The sequence below is a fragment of the Zingiber officinale genome, chromosome 11B (genome assembly GCF_018446385.1).
Source record: "Zingiber officinale cultivar Zhangliang chromosome 11B, Zo_v1.1, whole genome shotgun sequence".
Lineage (NCBI taxonomy): Eukaryota > Viridiplantae > Streptophyta > Magnoliopsida > Zingiberales > Zingiberaceae > Zingiber > Zingiber officinale.
The window spans coordinates 79,037,084-79,058,852 of NC_056007.1; the positions used below are offsets into that span (position 1 = coordinate 79,037,084).

A 21,769-nucleotide genomic window follows, 5' to 3' on the forward strand; every position below is an offset into this window, starting at 1 on the left:
GTCTAAGGAAAAGAAGCTCTCCAAAACCCTCTTGATTCAAGATGTCCAAATCAAAGGAAGTTTCTCCTTATATACAAAGCCCATCATATAAGATCATCCATGTTAAAAGTTACTCATCATTAATAAATCATTCATGTTAATGAACCGGATTAACGGATCTATATATTAAATCCATATCTAATAATCTAAACTCCATGTATAAAGTGTTAGATCACTTAATTGGAGTTTAATTTCTTTAATAACAACTAATTGCGTAAGGAAGATTTAAGCCCACCAACTTGGACTTAATCCTTGAATTCAAACTAGCATTATTCGGTTAATTTAACAACTTGAAACAGCCACTAAAGAACGAGCATAAACTAATAGAAATTGCTATTCAGTTGATTTCATTGACAGTAAGCACATTGATATAATGAGACATGAATATCACCAATCAAGCAAGGTGGAAGAAAAAGGAAAATGCAGTTATGATACAGATTGCAAAAGTGAATTATACGTCCAAAGAGCATTTCAGCCTTTCTCGATCACAATATTGAAGGATAGGACTCACTGCCGAAAGGTAGGTCTTGCATGTCGGCCTGAACCACCGTGATGCCTGGCGGTGCAAGGAAAACAAAAAGAAACCTTCATGTCAGACCGTCGATGTTGACATTTCCACAAACAACGCAAGAGCAGCGGAAATCCTACTAAAGACTCATCACCTTCATGTCCCTTGTCTCGAAAGCGGCTCCGCATCCTTTCAACCGCGACAGGAGAGATGTCGACGCAGGTCATGTCGGCGATGCCATCCTTGTGAAGCTCCTCGCAGAGCAGCGAGTTGCCACAACTGATCTCCAATACCTAGCAATATACCAAAGAATACAAATTGAATGCTATAACTATGCACGCATGCCGGACGAGTCAGTGAGAAAGCGAACACGGTGAAGTTACCGAGTGGGGTGGATTGAGGAAGGGGCGGAGGAGGTGTCGGAAGTGGGAGTAGTCTTTGAACCATTCATAGTGCTCCTCGGCGGCGCGAACCTCTCGTCCCTATGAAGTCAGAACAGAGATTGAGGCAGGAAGCGAAGCGAAGCGAAGGAAAAGAGAGGGAGAAGAGTAGCAAGCTGCCATACCAATAGTGGGGATCGAGATAGGAGGCAGCGTTGAGCTGGGCGACGTCCACGGGGCTACTGCGTCGACCATGATCGCCGGAATCGCCCATCGGTTTAGAAAATAAGCAAACGGGAAAAAAAATTAGAAAACGTGAAAGAACGCCGTTGCCGGGGATCGAACCCGGGTCACCCGCGTGACAGGCGGGAATACTCACCACTATACTACAACGACATTATTGAAGTGGTCATCTCTTAAAATTATTATTAGTTATAACTTTACGTAAGGAAGGACACTTGAATACATTTAGTTGAAGAAAAGTGAATTCAGTTTATCAAGCATGTCAGTCCATTGGGGAGTTGATTGAACGCAAAGATTCATTTTGAGAAAATACTAGAAGCTTGAGCAATTCCAATTGATCAGTGACATAGCCATTTGCTTTCCAGAGATAAAATTTTACCAAATTAGTTGGTTAGAGGATATTGTAGTCAACTAGAGACAGATAACTTATGATCATTAGAGTTATTCTTATATAAGCCTTTGGGAGCTTTGAGCTGGAGAGGTTGCATGAAAACATTCTCGAAACTCCTCTAATCAAGTGCTTATATTGCTCAAATGTTATTTATTCACATCCTATAAAAATAATATGTACATACTTTGATTTACTAGGTTTATGTTTTGCATATAATAAATAATTTTAAAATTCCATGTGTCTTGAAAGGTTAATCGTTTGAGCTTACCTCATGGATCATGAGATATCCACATTCTATTTTTTATTCCCACATCGAGTCCTTTCTAATTGATATGTCACGTAATGGCTTCAGACTTATGATCCACTTAGAATTCTAAACACAAAAAAGTATATCTCAAGAAGTCTACATCCAAACAAAGTCATTATCTTTCAACGCACAACTATGTATTTTATCACAAAAGTTGTGTTGTGATATGATTATGCTAACACAGTAATCTATAATTGCACCTATAAATGACAAGCATATAATAAACGGTAATAAGAGTAAGGTTAAGAATTTATGTATCTCCGGTTGAAGCGTCGGGCTTGCCGATTATCTTTAGAGAATTTATTACCGCCCACGGTGCAGAGGCTCTCCGGCAAAATTCTCCCAAGATCCGACAACCGCTCGCGCCGTTCGTAGGTGCACTCCAAGACGAACGCTGCACTCGGACTCAACCTCAGATCGCAGAACCAAGCCTCAGAACTTGGAAAGAAGAAGAAGAAGAAAGCAGAGAGCAGAGGAATGCTTTGCTTTGTTCGGAGTGAGTTGAGAAGGAGCAGAGGAAGTGTATTTATACACTTGAAGCAGTGCAGAGGAAGCGACGCACGCTTTGCTTCTGCTTCCTCATCTCATGCGCGGGTGCGCTGCTTCGCATCCTCACGCGACGCGGACAGAACCGAACAGATGCCGTCGCGCTGCTTCGCTTCCTCGCGCGGACAGAACCGAACCACCAGGTGCGAGGGACAGAACCAAACCGGATCAACAAAAATAAACCAGGTCACAAAACTGGCAAAAACAAACTAGGCCGCCCGCAAGCGCGAGGCCCACGAGCTGGGGATTTGCACCCCCCCCCCCCCCTGCGCGCGATGATCGCGTTCGGTTTATGAATTTTCGGCTCGAATCCCCCGAAACCACCTGATTTGGGCTCAGCCCACACATACGTGTAAGTCCCCTTAGCATTGCTAAACATGGATGGAAGGATTCCATATATAAGGCCTTCCAACGTTCTTGACTTAACAATGTGAAACTAAAAGTATAAGGAATAATATGAATTAAAACTCAAGTTGCTCATATCCTCTTTACAACTCTTACTAATTATTTTACTTTCATTGGCTTTCATTTCTTTTTGTTATCTGTGATCGTTTTTTTTTGCTTTCTATATATGCAAGCGACATGTTAGGATGGGGATAATGACATTGTAGAGATCTACGTTAGTAAGCCTCTCCTAAATCAAAATGCAAAGAGTTATCTTAATAGTATCCAACTCAGGAATAGAATCCCAAATTAAAGGGGAGCTTAATATTAAGGGAACTTTATTGGTGCAATAATACCTCATGTGCTTGAGAAAAGGTTTAGTTTATGTTTTTATGTGTTTATCAAGCATGTAGGGACTTGACATAGTGCACATCGAGCTCATAGATGTGGTGACTTGACAAAGTTGGTTTGATGGCTTAATGATTTGTAACAAGGTGAGCTCAGATTTGAGGCAAAAGATGACTTGAAGTAAGCTTGTTGGTATGATGTAGTCAACTCTCGATGATCATAATGAGATGAAATCAAATGCAAGGAGTGAAGGTTGACATGGAGTTGAGGGATTAAAGCCTTGGTGAGATGGACTCTAGGATGAGGAGCATAGAGTGGTTGTTATTCAATGCTTGACAACTTGTAACAAAGTGAACATGATAAGCTAGTAGAAGAGGATGACATTTTTGAGCAAGTTTGGACAGTTTAGTGCATCTAACTAGCTGAGGCCTGACTTGAGTTGCCATGATTCGAGGTTATCCTGGAGACTCCCCGATCGCTTGGGAGGTGCTGGCGTAGTTGCAATTGTTATCTATTAGATAACATTAACAAAGCTTCTCGGTCGATTGGACTCCCTCCAATCGCTAGGAGAAAGGTTAACCCTGATCTTGACCCAACTCGCTCGGGTTGCTCATAATGCCATGTCGCCTAAAAGTTGCTCCGGTCACCCATTTCTTTCAATCACCCCAACCTGATAAAGTCACTTGGACCCTTCAAATTTTCTTGTCAAGAGGTATCATTAGCAGTCGCCCCCAACTCCCTCCGACCACCTGGAACCATCGAACCTTGCTTCCCTACAGTAGTTACACGTAATGAGTAGGATAAAAAGTGTAAAGTTACTCTCACTTACGTTGGGTTTAGATGTGCAACCCTAGTTGACTCATCTAGATTGAGTTGTCAAGCTAAAGCTTCCAGCTAGGGGGCGTAGCCACCTTGAGGAGAGGGGGTGCGACCGCACCCTCTCACATTTTATTAAAAAATTATATATATATATATATATATATATATATATATATATATATATATTTGGAAGTATTTATCGTCACTTTGAGTAGTTGATTCATCACCATTCAATGTCGAAAACTGAAATTGATCATATATTTGAAAAGTTCATAACTTAAGTTATCCATTGGTACCACTTTTGCGAGAAAATATCACAATTTGAAATGTTAAGTATTAAATTTTAAAAATAAAATATATAATAATAAATGGATGAACTAAATCGTATGACACAAAGTAAGGAAGCTAAATTAAAATTGAATCGAGTTTGAACTAAATTCAATGGGTAGATATGGAGATAAGTATTATGTTGGTTCAAATTGGAATTAATTTGAAGTTGAGTTATGACCGAACCAAGTTTAATGTTTAAATGAGTTCGAATGATTTAAAAAAGAATTAGATATTTTTCACGAAACCTTTCATTCTTTTCTCTCCCTCTTCTCCCTATGCATGTTACATCCCAACCATACCGTATGCCACCCCTTCGCCCATTCTTCTCTTTTAATTTTTTTCCCTCTTCTTCCTCATTTGCTTCTTCTCCTTCTCTTCTCTAACGTTAGGAAACCTACAATTTTTTATTCTCCTCTTCTAAAGCACAAGAGCTTTTTTCTTCTCCTTTCTCTTCTCCAGCAAGCAAGAAATGCAACACCAGTTGCTGGCCTCTTCTAGAAACAAGATCAAGCAGCCATCAACCCCCCTATCTTCTTCCACTTCTGATATTTTTTAGGATTCTATTGGCATAGCAAAATAGTCATGTTTTGTATTATCTTGCTCTCTTTGTGTTATTGTCGAGCTCATCGAAACTAGTCAAGGTTGCTAACGAAAAAAGTAAAGTTATCCTTTTTTTTACTTCTTCCTCTCTATTTTATCTTCTCTATTTTTCTCAAAAGCAATAATCTTCCAAGAGTTGTAAGTTATTCCTTTCTCGTTTCATGAGTTTTTGAAAATTGTCCCTCCTAATCGAAAATCCTGGCTACGCCCCTGCTTCCAGCTGATTCTACTTGGACTTGTTTGTTAAGCTTCAACTCCCAGCTTACTCCACTTGGTCTTGTCCGCCAACCTTTAGCTCTCTGCTTACTCCACTTAGATTTATCTACCAAGCTTTAGCTCCCAGCTTATTTCACTTGGACTTTGTCCGCCAAGTTTTTAGCTCCCAGCCGGCTCTACTTCGACGTGATTCACCTAGCATCTAGTTAGGACTTTATTGTTTGATTCAAACCAAGACTTAGACCATGTCTAACTCCTAATCAGGTCTTCAATTGCCTAGTTCCACTAGGACTTAATAATTGTCTGACTCCTGACCAGGACTTCACCACATGTCAAGTAATTTGTACCTGCACACTTAACACAAATTTCTAGATTGCAACTAACCTAACATTAACTTTAGTTATACATCAAACTATGTGTTAAATGTTGTGCTCCTAGCACCAACAATCTCTCCTTTTTCATTGTATGAAAACTAAATTAAAGTTAGTAAACAATAATAAAAAAATAAGGGCATTTATATTCAATGTATGATAAGAATATAATTAATGCAGTTATACATGAATATATTCATTTAAAAAATAACTCTCCCTTAACTATTGCTCCCCGGGTGTTTAAATTGGGCAGTTAAATTTTTATCTCTTGTAAATTTAAAATTAACTTTAACCTTTGTTTTAACCTCTCTTAATTTTAAAAATTGACTTTAACCCCTATTTTTATCCCTCTCCTCCTTTTTTATACATCAAAATGGTTTAATTTGGAAAGAAGAGATAAAAATAAATCAAGGCATATAGTCAAGTGTAATTAAATAAATAAATCAAGCAGATAAACAAGATAATTAAATTGTAATAGGATAACTCAATTGTAAACAAAACATGCAAATTATAAAATAAGTCTAAAATAAACCACAAGTCAAGATAAGAAGATAAAAAAAGAGTTAAACCAACTATAAATAAGCCTAGTAATAATAGATCAAAGTCTAAGAAGAAAGCTAGTCTATCTTGCATAATCCAAGTCTTCTTCTAAATGTACTAAACTCGACTTCTACTAAGACTTTTGTGAAGATGTCTGCTATGTTAGATTTGGATTCAATATATTTAAGTTCAATGTCATCATTTGATATGTGTTCGAGAACAAAATGATGTTGAACTTCTATGTGTTTGATTCTGGAATGATGTACATGATTTTTTGTTAGATTAATGGAGTTAATATTATCAATCATAACTTGAACGTTGTTATAATTAAGTTTATAATCTTTAAGTGTATTCATCATCCATAACAATTGAGCTACACATCCAACCATAACAACATACTCTGTTTCATGGTGGATAAGGCCACATAGTGTTATTTTCTACTACTCTAACTAATTAATGATTAACCTAGAAATTGATAACTTTCACTCATGCTTTTTTTTGTCTAACTTACATCCAGTATAGTCTGAAGTAGTGAATCCTACTAACTCAAAGTTGCTTGTTCGTGGATACCATAGTTCGACATTTTGAGTTCTTTTAGATACCTTAAAATTCTTTTAACTACTGCTAAATCTGACTCTTTAGCACAAGATTAAAATCACACATACCTATTGAGAAAAGTATATTTTGTCAACTAGTAGTTAGGTACAAAAGTCCACTAATAACACTTCTATAGTATTTGGCATCTACCCTCTTTTCACTTGGGTCATTATACAATTTGACATTTAAGACCATTGTGATTGCTAAGTCTTTAGAATTTTCCATCCCAAAACTTTTAATTAATTCATTAACATACTTGGTCTGATAAACATAAATATCTTTCTTAATTTGTTTCACTTGTAATCCTAGAAAATAGTTAAGTTCGCCTACTAGATTCATTTTAAATTCACTTTCTATAGTGGACTTAAAATCCTTTATAAATGCAATGTTAGTTGACCCAAAAATAATATCGTCAATATAAACTTGAGCAATAAAAATGTCCTTAGCGTGACTTTTGATAAATAGAATTGGATCAACTTTACCTTATCTAAATCCCTTAGAAATTAAGTAGACAATCTTTCATACTAGGCTCTAGGTAGTTATTTTAGTCCATAAAATATCTTTTTAAGTTTTAGTATATGGTTAGGGTTATCTAGATTTTTCAAATCCTAGTGGTTGGGATGTATACACTTATTCTTTAATAAAACGATTTAAGAATGTTGATTTTATATCTATTTGAAATAGTTTAAACCTTTTATGAGCAGAAAAGGCTAATAACATCCTAATTGACTCAAGTTTAGCTACCGGGATATATGTCTCATCGTAGCCCAATCATACTACTTAACTAAACCCTTGAGCTATAAGGCGAGCTTTATTTCTGGTAATTTCTCATTTAGTTTGTTTCTAAATGCCCATCATGTTCCTACAACAGTTTTATCACTTAGTTTGAGTACTAAGTCCCAAACTTGGTTTTGATTAAATTGGGCTAACCCTTCTTTCATAGTTATGATACAATCTGAGTCAAGTAGGGCTTCATCTATATTCTTTAGTTCTATTTTGGATATTAAAGCTATCTAACTCAGATTTCGGAAGGTAAATCTGGTTCAAACTCCTAAGGTTGGATCTCCTATAATTTGTTCAACTAGATGATTAGTGTTGGTTCTAGATGTCCTTATAGTTTGACCTTTAACTTGAGTTTGGGGTTGATCATCGTTTGACTCATGTCTAATTTTTCTTAAGTTATTGTTAACTACTTTATTACTTTCTAATTGAATATAGTGGTCTGTTTTGGTTAAATTTTCTTGATTAAAGGTTACATTTATGGTTTCTTTAATTTTAAGAGTTTGCTTATTATAAATTATATATTCTCTACTTTTTGTTGCATACCCTACATATATTCCTTCATCAATCTTACTTGTAAATTTTGGTAAGCTATCTCTAGGGCTTAAGATATAGGCTTTTGCACCAATTTTTTTGAAGTATTTAATTGAGGGTGTCTTATTAAAGAATACTCCATTGGGTGTCTTTTATATAGTTTTATTAATATGAATTCAATTATGAACGTAGCATGCTGTGTTAACTACTTCTGCCCATAACTAACTTAATAAATTAAACTCATTTAACATTATCCTAGTTGCTTCTATTAGGGTTCGATTCTTTGTTTCAATTATGTCATTTTGTTGTGGAGTCCTAGGACATCAACATTCATGTTTGTAATCATTGTCTAGATAGAATTTTTTACACATATGATTGTCAAATTCTCCTCCATGGTCACTTCTATTTTTCTTAATTTTAATAGTTATTTCATTTTCTATTTATTTAATAAATTGAATTAGTTTGTATAAGGTTTCATCTTTGTGTTTTAGAAAGTATGTCCAAGTAAACTTTAAAAATTCATCCATATTTACTAGACATATCGACTTCCATTTAATGATTTAATTTTGTTACTCTTAAATTAATCCATATAAATTATTTCTAAGACGTGAGTTGTTTAATTCGAGTTGGTTGATTTACGAGTTGATCTTGCTTGTTTACCCTTCTTACATGTATCATAATTTAAGTTGTCGGATTTGGGTAAGATTGGCAAACCTTTAACAAAGTCATTTCGACTTATTTTTAACAAGCGTCTAGCATGAGTATGAGCTAGTCTTCTATGTCACAACCTAGTTTTGTCTGGTTGTGAGATAAAACATGTATGTGAGGAAGAAGGTTAACTTATGGTATAAATATTATTTTTTCTAGTTTCTAGCAAGGTCAACTTAGTTTCTTTAGTAGATTTAACAATACATTTGTTTATAACAATTCTACTTTATATCCAATGTCATAGAGTTGATTTATGCTAAGCAAATTGAAACTTAAGCTTTCTATAAATAAAACTTTCTTAATGAATAACTTTGAATTTAATACTATGTTACCTGACCCAAATACCTTTAGCTTTTTATTATTTCTGAAGCACACTGTTCCCATTTCTTTGAGCTCAAGTGAGGCATGTTGGTGTAGGGAGCACTAGACGATCGAACTTGTATTTTGATTATGGCAAAGGGGTTCAAAGTTAAGTTATCTTGTGATATAACAAGTGTGACTAAGTTTATAGGAAAGTCCTAAATGATCTTAGACAAAGGAAAAGTTCTAGTTGAGGCTAGGCAGGTGGAAAGTCCTAGCTACGGTTAGGTAACGAAGTCCTGGTTTGAGAGACAAGGCAAAGTCTTGAGGATCGAGGACTTTCGGCAAAATCCTAAAGTTAAGAACTCTAGGTGAAAATACTGGGGGGAAAAGACACCAGGTGGAAGACTGGACGAGTCATGGAGCGAACGTCTAGCATGAAGTCCTGAAGTCTCGGACATTGAGCAAAAGTCTAGTTGGTCTGGAGGACCGATTTGGCAAAAGATAAACTCTCCTGAGAGAAGTAGGTGAGGACGCATTCCCCGAAGAGGGAACAGAAGGTGTCGGTCTGACCTAGAGTTTCAGTGAAACTCAAAGTTAGGATTGGACAGTTCGGAAGCTATCAAAGTCACTTTTTATATATACTGTTTGTTTATTATTCTAACTCTATTTTATAGGGTCAGATTTTGCCTTGTTCGGTCAACCGAACATTAGGATCGGTCGACCAAACCCCCAAGCAAAAGGATTAGATTTCAGCTCATGATGAAGTGTTGACCGAGAGATCGATCGACTAAATAGGGTGGTTCAGTTGATTGAATGGTGGATAAACAACGAGTTAATTGGACCAGATAAACTAACGAGGGTAACGGGACCAGTCGATCGAATGGCGTGATCAGTCGACCAAGCAAAGATCTCATCCAAAGCGGTAGTATATGGATGGAAAGCCACGCCGATATAAAAGGATTGGTCGATCGATCGATAAAAGTCAAGTTGTGAAACTTGATATCGAGATCAATAGATCTGGATCAGGTTCAACTCAGCTATAAAAGGAGGTTTCGAGTAGCACTTTGATACAATGAATTCAAACATCTTCTGCTCTTGTGTGCTACTCCAAAGACAAGTCCACAAAGTCATAACGTTGTCCCAACGACCAAAAGCTTGCATCTCCAACCCTTTAAGTTGTCGGTATAATTTTTCATTTATTGCATGTAATCTACACCATTGTAATTGTACTTATTTTTGTAATTCTCTGAACTAATAGTAAATTGCCCAAAGTAAACACTCAACGAGTATGAGCCTTGGAGTAAGAGTCATCATATGCTCTGAACCAAGTAAAACCAAAGGTATTAGTTTGGTTTTCTTTCTTACTATTCTGCTGTGTTTACTTTATTTTTCAAAAAATGAATGTGAAAGTCACGAGCGCTATTCACCCCTTCTAGCACTTTTGATCCTATAATTGATATCAGAGCAGAGTCTCTTTGAATCGGTACAATTACCATTTAAGCATTCTTTTTCATTGTTTTTTTATCCTTTTTTTGAAAAAATAAATTCTTACACTTTTTTTTTATTTTTAAAATTTTGTCATAAGTTAGAATTGGTCTAATAACCTCTCCTGACAAATTTATTGATTTGTTGAATTTTTTCTCTAAATTAGTGCAACAATAATAGAGTCAATTTTTCGTCTTATTCTCCTACTGCATTACTAATCCAAGATTAAGTCTTGGAATAAATTTCATTGTTATTATCTGTGCAAGATTTTCTATCAATGGCCTACCAAGAAGGTTACAACACCACACGCCTACCACTATTTTCCGATGAAGGTTTTGGCTACTGAAAGAGCCGAATGGAGTACCACATGAAAACACCAATGGAAATGTGGATAATCATCCAGACGGGATCCACATATCCCGCCGAAGACGAAGCTCTCATCCCCTATGACAAATGTGATGCATCAACCCATAAAAAGATCGAGGCTGATGGAAAGGCGACTCGAGCCCTACAATGCAAACGAACCAAAGATGAGCTGAATCGAGTTGGATCATTCAGCAGCGCAAAGGATCTCTGGCAAAGGTTGATCAAACTTTACGAAGGAACCTTCGACGTTAAGGTATGTAAGAAAGATTTGTTGTTAAATAAATTATATAACATCAAAATGCAGAATGGAGAATCAGCAAGTTAACTACACACTCGAAGATCTGCTTACTATACTCCACTCAATTGGATATAAAATGAAAAATCGTGATATTGTAAGGTATATACTACAAGCCTTTCCTAGGAATACCTTATGGGTATCTATGATAGATACCTATAAGGTTTCCAAGGATCTTTCAATTATTAGATTAGATAAATTATTTTCTGATTTTGAGTTATACGAATGGACTAATGCATGCCCAGCCGAGAAAGATATTATTTTGTTGCAAGCACAAGCAAGATTAAGAAGTCAAAGATCAAATTTTGACCTGGACCTAAATTCGAACTAGAAGACAACAAGGAGATCACCTCCAAACTAGTTAGCCAGGTTCAAAAATTGCTAAAGAAGCAAAGGACAAGGAATGCCCTAAAAGATACGTGGTCTGAGTTGTCAGAAGACTTTGAAGAAGAAGAAGAAGAAGAATAAGCTCAAGCAATCTTCCTTTCTCTACCAGTACAAGCCTACATTGCTGAAACCGAGTCCGAGTATGAAACTAGAGCTAACTCAGAAATCGAGTCTGAAAGAAACCATGAATCTGTATCCGTTTTTCATGGGCCAAATAATACTGTAAGTTCTCTGGTTGCTGGTGCTCAAGTAGATGATCTATAGAATTTAGTTTCATATTTATTAAGAAAGTTGGCGAAATCTAGTATCCAGATCAAGTCACTCCAAAAGGAGGTAATATCCCTTAAGGAAGTGACTAGCTCGAGTTTTTTGACCTAGCAAGCTCAAGATGGAACCTCAACTCAAGTCCAACAACTTGAGGAAGAGAATTTTAATTTAAAAAATCAAGTCAAAGAACTCAAAGACATATTGGAACGGTTCACATTGAGTTCTAAGAATTTTGATTTGATTCTTGGAAAACAAAGGGTCGTATACAACAGATCCGGACTCGGATATAAGGTTAAGTAAAAATTTAGATCATACTTATCTTTAGTAAAATGATTATATAGAACCTAGCCCAAGCTTGGGTCCCCAAGTCTAATTTAATTAATCAAGTTGGACTTGATCAATATTAGATCCCTAAATATTAAATCCACTACCATGAGAGATCTTATCAAGGCTATGATCCAGGGGAAGCTAATAAAAAATTATTTTTGTTATTAAATAGAATTGCATGATACTTGATTTACCATTTTCTTTATTTATGCTTAGATTAGGGTAGATAAGGATTTAGGCTTGATCAACACTTGACAAGTTAGACCTATGATTTTCAAAAAGAAAATTAAATATCCAATTTCTTTAAAAGTTTTTGTCTAAAAGTGGTTGCTTCAATACTCAAGAAGGTCTAATGTCTCGTCACAGTCTGAAATCTAATTATTGAAATATATATTTAATTGATTAATTGTTAAATCTAAGTCTAGCTAACTCAAATGTCGATCAATCCATAGAATTCAATTTAAATTGAGGATAAAAATTAACCATATCACAAAACCTATAAGGTTCCTTGATAGAAAATGATGAGATGGATTTAGGTTAAAATTAAGAATTAGTTTAATCAAATTCAAATCAAACACAAATTAAATCAAACTTAAATGAACTCAAATCAAATTTAATCAAAACTAAATTAAAATTAATTAATTTCAAAATCATAATAATTTCAAAACTAAATAATTTTAAAATTTAATTAATTTCAAAATCATAATAATTTCAAAGGTTAAGTAATTTTTAAATTTTAATTAATTTTAAAATCTTATTTATTTTCAAAACTTGATTAATTGTTTAAATTTTAAATAATTCTCAAAATCTTAATTAATTTTAAAACTTAGTTATTTTCAAAATTTAAATAAATATTTTCTAAAATTCAAAGCTTAACTTCTTTGATAACTTAGAAAAGATGGGATGGAAAATCATGAAAATAAATGATTACTTTAAATAGATTTTTAATCTTATTTTTCATTTTTCATGCTAGGACTCTAGAGCCCCTCAAACTTAAACAATTTATTATTATTATTTTGGTATTAATCGGGGTGGAGAAAAAGGAAGTTAAAATATTTTTTATTTACAAAGTCTATGTATTTTTTAAAATTTAGAGTCAAAAGCTAAGTTTTGCAAAAACTTAAGTTTTCTTTTGTAGCGTCAAAAAATGGTTTTTGGGATAAGCCAAAGAGATTCTTTTTAGATAAGTATTTTACAAGAAAAATCTTTTTAAAAGCTAAGTAAGAAATTCTTTTAAAGATATAGATTTAGCTAAATATTTTTACAAGGAATTTTTTTTTAAAAGCTAAGTAAGAAATTCTTTTAAAATTATAGATTTAGCTAAGTATTTTTATGAAGAAAATATTTTCAAAAACTAAATGAGAAACCCTTTTCAAAACTAAGTATTTAGTTAAGATTTTTTCTTTAAGCTAAACACATTTAGCTAAGATTTAGTTAAGTGCTACTTTCAGGAAAAACTTAAAGGAAAAAGATTAAGGAGTCAATCTTTCAAATTTAAAATTTTTCTATAACTTTTTCTCTCTCTACTTAGTACTATTTTTGATATATGTTAAAGAGAGAGAGAAAGGTTAAAGTTAAGTTAACTTAAGTCAAAACATAATTAAACATAATTTTTTATTAAGGGGAGCATTTTTTCAAGCAATTTTTCAAAAAAATTTCAAATTGTTTTACTTAGGCTCATGCTCAAATTCCTTATATTACAGTAATTTTTGTTATGCTTTATTTAACTTTGAACCAGATTACCATAATAAAAAAGCTAGAGATAGATTATTAGTACAAGGAGCACCAGACGATCGAACCTGTGTTTTAATTATGACAAAGAAGTTCAAAGTTAAACTATCTTGTGATCTTCCAAGTGTAACTGAGTTTGTAGGAAAATCCTAAGTGATCTTAGGTAAAGGAAAAGTTCTAGTTGAGGCTACGCAAGTGGAAAGTCGTAGCTGCGGTTAGACAATGAAGTCCTGATCCAGGGGCATGGGCAAAGGATTGGTGGGTCAAGGACTTTGAGCGAAATCCTAGAGTTGAGGGCTCTAGGTGAAAATCCTAGGGGTCGTGGACACCAGGTGGAAGACTGGACGAGTCGTGGAGCGGATGCCCAGCATGAAGTCCTAAAGTCTCGGACGTTGAGCAAAAGTCTAGTTAGTCTGGAGGACCGATCTAGCGAAAGATAAACTCTACTGAGAGGAGTAGGTGAGGATGCGTTCCCTGAAGAGGGAACAATAAGCGTCGGTCTGACCTAAAGTTTCAGTGAAACTCAAAGTCAGGACCAGACAGTCTGGAGGCTATCAAAGTCACTTTTTATATATAGTATTTGTCTATTATTCTAGCTCTATTTTATAGAAAGACTAACATTTTACAGGGTCAGATTTTGCCTTGTTTGATTGATCGGATGTTAAGATCGGTTGACCAAACCCCCAAGTAAAAGGATTAGATTTCATCTTGCAATGAGGTATTCACCAAGGGATCGGTCGACTGAGCAAGGAGGTTCAGTCGACTGAACGGTGGATAAACAATGAGTTGATTGAACCAGATAAGCCAGTGAGGATAGCGAGATTAGTCGACCAAATGGCTGGATCGGTTGACCAAATGAAGATCTCATCCGAAGCGGCAGCACCTGGATAGAAAGTCAGGCCAATACAAAAGGATCGGTCGACCGATAAAAGTCAAGTTGTGAAACTTAATCTCGAGATCAATGGATCTGGATCAGGTTCAACTCGTCTATTAAAGGAGACATCGACTACCACTTCGGTACAACAAATTTGAACATCTTCTGCTCCTGTGTGTTACCCAAAAGATAAGTCCATGAAGTTGTAACGCTATTCTAATGACCAAAAACTTTCATCCCCAACCCTCTAAGTCATCGGTATAGTTTTTTATATTTTGCACTTAATCTACACCATTGTAATTGCACTTGTCTTTATAATTCTCCGAACTGATAGTGAATTACCCAAAGTAAACACTCAATGAGTGTATGTTAGAACTTGAGGGATGTCCTAAGGCAATCGCCTTATGGTTTTTTCTATTTATTTGATAAGTATGGATTCACTATTTGAGTGCATATTATATGTTTGATTATCTTTAACTCATTTACTAAATGCTCATAATATAATTCATAACATGAGAGAATTTGTGATTGGATTGCAACTAGTGATTATTGTTGGTACCCCAAGGTTGTTTTGATGTGATCAAACAAGTTAAGTTAGGTCTTGTTGTCTTTAACCCTGTGTCTAAGTGTGCAAGAGTTTAGGAACATAGGAAGTTGAGTAAAAGATGCAGTTAGCAAGAAGGATGTTATGGGAGAGAGCTGACGGGCTCGGTGTATCTGAGGGACGAGGTGTTGCGGAAGAGTACATCGGCGGATGAGAAGGGAGCGTGCGGTGTTTCCGAGGGACGAGAAGCCAGGAGCGGAAGATTGCTCGAGGAGCAAAAGATGCAGCTAGCGAGAATGTCAGCACAGGAGAGAGCCGATGGGCTCGATGCGTCTGAGAGACAAAAAGCCGTGGAAGAGTACGATGGCGGACGAGAAGGAAGCATGCGGTGATTCTGAGGGACGAGAAGCCGGAGCGGAAGCTTGCTCGAGGAGAATGCCGGAAGTTGGGTTCGAGTGAGCCCTATTCTGGATGGCTGAGATCACCTAAGCAAGAGGAATCAGAGTGGAAGACTCAGACCGAGGCGAGCGAAATCGGAGCGGAAGGTCCGGACTGAAAAAGTCAACATGGTTGACTTTCCAGGACCGGGCGCCTGGAATCGAAGTTTATCCGGATCATGATTGACCGCGATCCGTTGCGAAGGGAATAAAATTTTATCCCCCTCAAGGCACCTGGAACTCTTCCAGGCACCTCGAGCAAGGCTATATAAGTAGCCTTCCTCCCAAAGCTAAACAACAACAAGAAATAGTGCAACAACACTTGTAGACGCTTTTTTGTTTTGTTTAGCTTTATTTTTATGTGCGTTCATTATTGTAAGAGGTTTTTCCACCTGAAGGAGATTCGTAGTGTGATTCAACTACCTTGGATTAACAACCTTCCCGATTATAACCAAGTAAATATGTGAGCCTCGTCTTTTTAGTTTATCGTTTATTTATTCTTATGCAAGTGTTTGTTTAAGGTATAAGCCGATGAAGGTACTTTTATTTGTTTTTGTGCATGGGCTATTCACCCCTCTAGCTGGTCGTGGCCTAACAAGTGGTATCAGAGGTATGACGCTTCAGGAGGACTAATCGTTGATCGAACCAAAAGACGATGGTTGGAGCAAGCATCTACCCACCAATATTTGAGGGGGAGTTCACTTTTTGGAAACGTCAGATGGAGGTATTTATTAAAATGAATTTTAATATTTTGTTAATAATGAAATATGGTTATGAAGCACCAAAGAACACAAACGGAGAAGAAATTAAAAAACACCTCTGAACCAAAAAGTAGCGCGATGACTTTACGTCAAATGGTAAGGCTGAATATCATTTAATAAGCATACTATCGGTGGAGGATCTCGACAAAATCGGCAACTACCAAAGTACGAAAGAACTTTTCTGAACTTTGGGAAAAGTTCTCGAAGCTCTACGAAGAACCAATTGAAGCCGAAACCAACTCCTCGATGGACACCGAGTCATCGTCAGAAGAATCCGAGACCGAGGAAATTACCGAGATAGCCCTTATAGCCGAATTTTTTCCTGAGGGCACAGAAAGCTCATCCCAGATGAGCATCGATGAAGGGGGAGAGTCTTTGGAAGAAAGCAGCAGTTCAGGGGAAACTACTGATAACGGGATCGACTAGGTAATTTGTTAAATTGCTATCAAAAACCTGTTGCATGCTAGAAAAAGAAAACAATGAATTGAAATTGATTTTAGATAAATTTTGTCGAGTAAAATATTATGATAAATTCAAAATTGAAAATGATAAATTGAAAGTACAAGTAGAAGACTTGACAAATCATGCATGCTTAAATGTTAAAACCCAAAATTATAATATACTAAGCTGATATCTTAGATTTCATAGGGGCCAAATCAGAAAACTATCCAGAAAATATATCTCAAAGAAATTTTCAATTAATCCAGTTAGAAGAAATCTATATTGGGTTCCCAAATCTTGTATAAATTAAACTTTAATTAGGCTTAGGACTTTCAACGAGAAAATTAAATATTTGATTTCGTTAAGAGGTTTTTGTCTAGAAAGTGGTTGTTGCTCCAATAACCAAGAAGGCCTAGTGCCTCACCACAACTTGGAAGCCAATTAATGAAATAAAATGTTTAATTGACTAACTGACAAAAGCATTTAAATATGATTAAATAATGTTTTAATTAGTTGTCAAAGTTACTTAAACATTTTTTTTTGCAATTTTTTTAACTTAGAATTCTTTTTAAAACTTAAAGTCTTTTAAAATTATTTGTCTATCAAATTTTTTTTTTTTTAAAGCATCAGTTTTAATTTATCAAAATTATTTCTCCAAAATTACTCAAATATATATATTTTAATTTGTTTAACTTAAGAAATTATTTTTACAAAACTTAAAGTTTCTAAAAAATATTGACGTTACAATTTTTTTTTCAAAAGGTGATATCAAAATTATTTTCAAAAACTTGAGAAGTTTTTTAAAAAAATATTGGAAAATCAAAGTCTCTCTTAGAACTAAAAACTTTCTTATTTTTTGACAAGTTACCCTTAGATTTTTTTTTATATCCCATTTTTTATGTGATCAAAGGGGGGAGAAGGGAAGATTAAGTTTAGGGTAAGGTAGTTTAAAACTTTTTAAAACTTTTTAATTTTTACACTTGAATTGCAAATTCTTTACTTTTACTTTATGTTGGTTAACCCTAACTTAACATGGGTTGCTCACATCAAAAAGGAGGAGTTTGTTGGTACCCCAAGGTTATTTTGATGTAATCAAGCAAGTTAGGCTATGTCCTGTTGTGTTTAATCCTGTGTCTAAGTGTGCAGGAACTTAGGAGCATAGGAAGTCAAGCAAAAGATGCAGCTAGCGAGAAGGATGACATGGGAGTGAACCGACGGGTTTGGTGCATTTGATGGACGAGGTGCTGCGGAAGAGTACACCGACGGACAAGAAGGGAGCGTGCAGTGTTTACGAGGGACGAGAAGCTAGGAGCGGATGATTGCTCGAGGAGCAAAAGATGCAACTAGAGAGAAGGTTAACATGGGAGAGAGCCGACAGGCTCGGTGCGTCCGAAGGACGAAAATTTGCAGAAGAGTACACTGGCAGACGAGAAGGAAGCATGCGACAATTTCGAGGGACGAGAAGCCGGAGCGGAAGCTTGCTCGAGGAGAAGATCGGAAGTTAGGTTCGAATGAGCCTTATTTCGGATGACAGAGATCACCTAAGCAAGAGGAACCAGAGCGGAAGACCCGGACCAAGACGAGCGAAATTGGAGCGGAAGGCTCGGATTGAAAAAGTCAACATGGTTGACTTTCCAGGTCCGGGCGCCAGGAACCAAAGTTTATCCGGATCATATTTGACCGTGATCCATTGTGAAGGGGATAAAATTTTATCCCCTTCCAGGCGTCTAGAACCCTTCCAGGTGCCCCGAGCAGGGCTATATAAGCAGTCTTGCTCCCAAAACTAAACAATAATAAGAAATAGTGCAACAACACTTGTAGACGATTTATGTTTTGTTTAACTTTCTTTTTCTGTTTGTTCATTGTTATAAGAGGCTTCTTCACCTGAAGGAGATTCTTAGTGCGATTCAACTGCCTTAGATTAACAATCTTCCCGGTTGTAACCAAGTAAATCTATGAGACTCGTCTTTTTAGTTTATCTTTTATTTATTCTTATGCAAGTGTTTGTTTAAGTTATAAGCTGAGGAAGGTACTTTTGTTTGTTTTTGTGCAAAGGCTATTCATCCCCCCTCTATCTGGCCGCCAAGGAGCCTAACAATTATTTCTACATGTGCAATTATAAATATATTAAAATTTCTCTAGTCGTCGAATTGATGCATTAGGACATCATCAATTCTATAAGACTAGCACAGGTTATATTCCTTAATTCGGTCAAGCAGCTATTTTCTCACTGGCTGGAGATATTGGGATGTCAAAAATTAATCGTGGATGCTGATTATGGTAACTAGTTCATTGGAGTGACTCATTGTAATACTTCATATGATTCTCTCTCTCTCTCTCTCTCTCTCTCCATATATATATATATATATATATATATATATCACTACAACACGAGTGCAAGTTTTCTTCAACTTGAGGTATAAAAGTCATCTTGGTCATGGAGACTTATACTTTGACATCTTAAGCAAGCATCTCATTGAGGTATTGACTCGGGATGATTGAGTATAAGTTGAAGTGCCCGAAGGTATTTGGATATCCCAGAGAGGATTCACCGTTCCTTGCGAAGAGACGTATACCCTATGACCACTCGTTAGGATTATTACTCATAGTCTTTGACCAAATCATCACATGTTAAGAGTGCGAGACTCTTGTACACATTTATGAGTAATTTGAATCCGTAGAATGAGGAAGTATTACTTGGGCTAGGTGTGACGTAGTCATCCTAGTGGGGGCAATACACATAGACCATATCCTGAACCAAGTGAGTATAGAACGAGTGAACCAACTTGGTTTAGTTGCAACCAACCCAAGGGGTTAATGACCTAATTTTTTATTAAGGAATAATGAGTTGGATTTGAACTTTCTAATCCAACTCATTAATGAGGGTTATATATTGATGTGGTTGAGAGAAGATTATATACATGAGATCATTAATTGGCTTGTAAGGTTTTTGAAAAATCTCAACCCAATTTCTCTTCTCCTCTCCCTCTTCCCTCTCTCTTTACTGCCACCAACAAGGGGAAACTCTTCCCCTTGTTGCTGTGACCACTATAAAGAAGAAATCTCTTCCTTGTGTACTTCTCTTCCTCTTCCTCTTGATCCCTCTTCTTCACTTGTGGTTAGTAACTTCCGAAGGAGAGGCTTGTACTCAAGGAGTTGTTTTGAGAAGCTCGGCGTGGATATGAATAGATGTGAGGTTCGACAACGTCTCTACGGTTGATGCCCTTCTCGTTACAGGTCATCCGTAAGGTACACCTAGCGTAAATTTACTTTCCATAAAAATTTAATTATGCGATCATGTTTGGCATGTTGTATCATTGTATGCGTGTGGTGTGTGATGTAATAATTTAGGAATTATTATTATTTTATTTTCTGCTACGCATATTTACAAAATGTGTTTTAGCACACACTGCATCGGACATATCCCAACAGTGTAGACCTTGGAGTAGGAGTCGTCATAGACTCCGAACCAAGTAAAACCAAAGGTGTTAGCTTGGTTTTCTTTCTTACTATTCCGCTGTGTTTACTTTGTTTTCCGAAAAACGAACGTGAAAAGCCACGAGCGTTATTCACCCCCTCTAGCGCTTTCGATCCTACAAGGTAAACATTTTTCTAGTTTTCGATTATATCTTTGGTGCATCTACTGTCCATTATTCATTCATGTTGGATTTGACTTGCCTAGTTTTTTGAGTCTAACTTGGCGATGAGTGCGGTGTAACATATATGCTTTGACTCAGTTTCTTCATTGTTTTTACAATTAACTTTTCCCATAGCTCTTTCTCATTTTTAAATGATCCAACTTTCTCAACTTGAGGGCTAGTCAGACCAAAAAAAATTATGGTTATTACTTTTGCATTTGACTGAGCTACTTGCTTCATGTTATTTTTCCATGTGTTCAGTTAGCACAGTTCACCTTTCGTGTATTTTGGCTAGTTAGTTCCATTTTGGATACTATTCTAGCCATCTGAGTTAGTTTTAAGAATGTCTTCCATCTTTCTTCTCCAATTGCAAAACTTTTGCCATTGAAGATAGGAGGGCGGGTTGTGTTAAATCCTTCCTGCAACGATACTACTCTAATACACATTTGTTTATGTTGTATTAAGGTTTGAGGCAGGATATAAGTTTGGTTTGGATTTGGAATAGTTGTAATTAGGGTTCGAATTGGGTTCAGGCTAAGCTTAGATTATTAATCAAATTAATTGTTTATTCTGTCTCAAAGCACAAAGTTCATCCTATATTAGATTCAGATTTTGCTTTAGGCTAATTAAGCAGAAGTTTCCTAAGTTAGTTTCTAACCAATGGCAAGACACGAGGGTCTTAAGACAAAGATAACTTAAGAATCTAACACTAAATCAACTTTAATACAATGTTTTGGTCTAATTGGTTTAGAGTAAGGTAAGTTAGCTTCTACTAGTTTCACTTGACTAAATGCACTAAGTGTGAATGTCTCTATGCGTATTTTAAAATTTATTTTCGAAAAACATGTAGTGAAAACATAATAATAATTTTCTAAATTATTATAATACACATCACACATACATGGAACACATATGCATAGATATAATAGTAGAATAGCTTTGTTTAGGAAATATACTTATTGGATGATGTAGGCAGGAACGACATCAACAAATAACCCTCACAAGGATTGCCTCTATTCGTATCCACGCTGAGATACCTTTGAGATGACTTCTGTAAGTCACAAACTTCGTCTTAGTTTTGGTACTAGCCAAAGAAGGAAGACGACACAATCAAAGAGAGAACCCATGACTTAATTTGTGCCTGTCTACAAAAGCAACCCTACGACACAATATCGAGAGCACAAATAGTCCCTTGGTTGTTGTCAAAAGACCTACAACACACAAGTGGTGGGTGGCAACGAGAAATAGCTAGCGACACCAAGAGGACAACAA

At 36.0% G+C, this 21,769-nt stretch overlaps 1 non-coding gene across 1 annotated transcript; it reads right to left on the reverse strand.

The window, feature by feature from the left end:
- Nucleotides 1-1,251: 1,251 nt before the first annotated feature.
- TRNAD-GUC lies at nt 1,252-1,323 on the reverse strand. Its single transcript has one exon. It is a non-coding gene; the product is annotated as a tRNA-Asp (tRNA).
- Between the last annotated feature and the right edge of the window lie 20,446 nt (nt 1,324-21,769).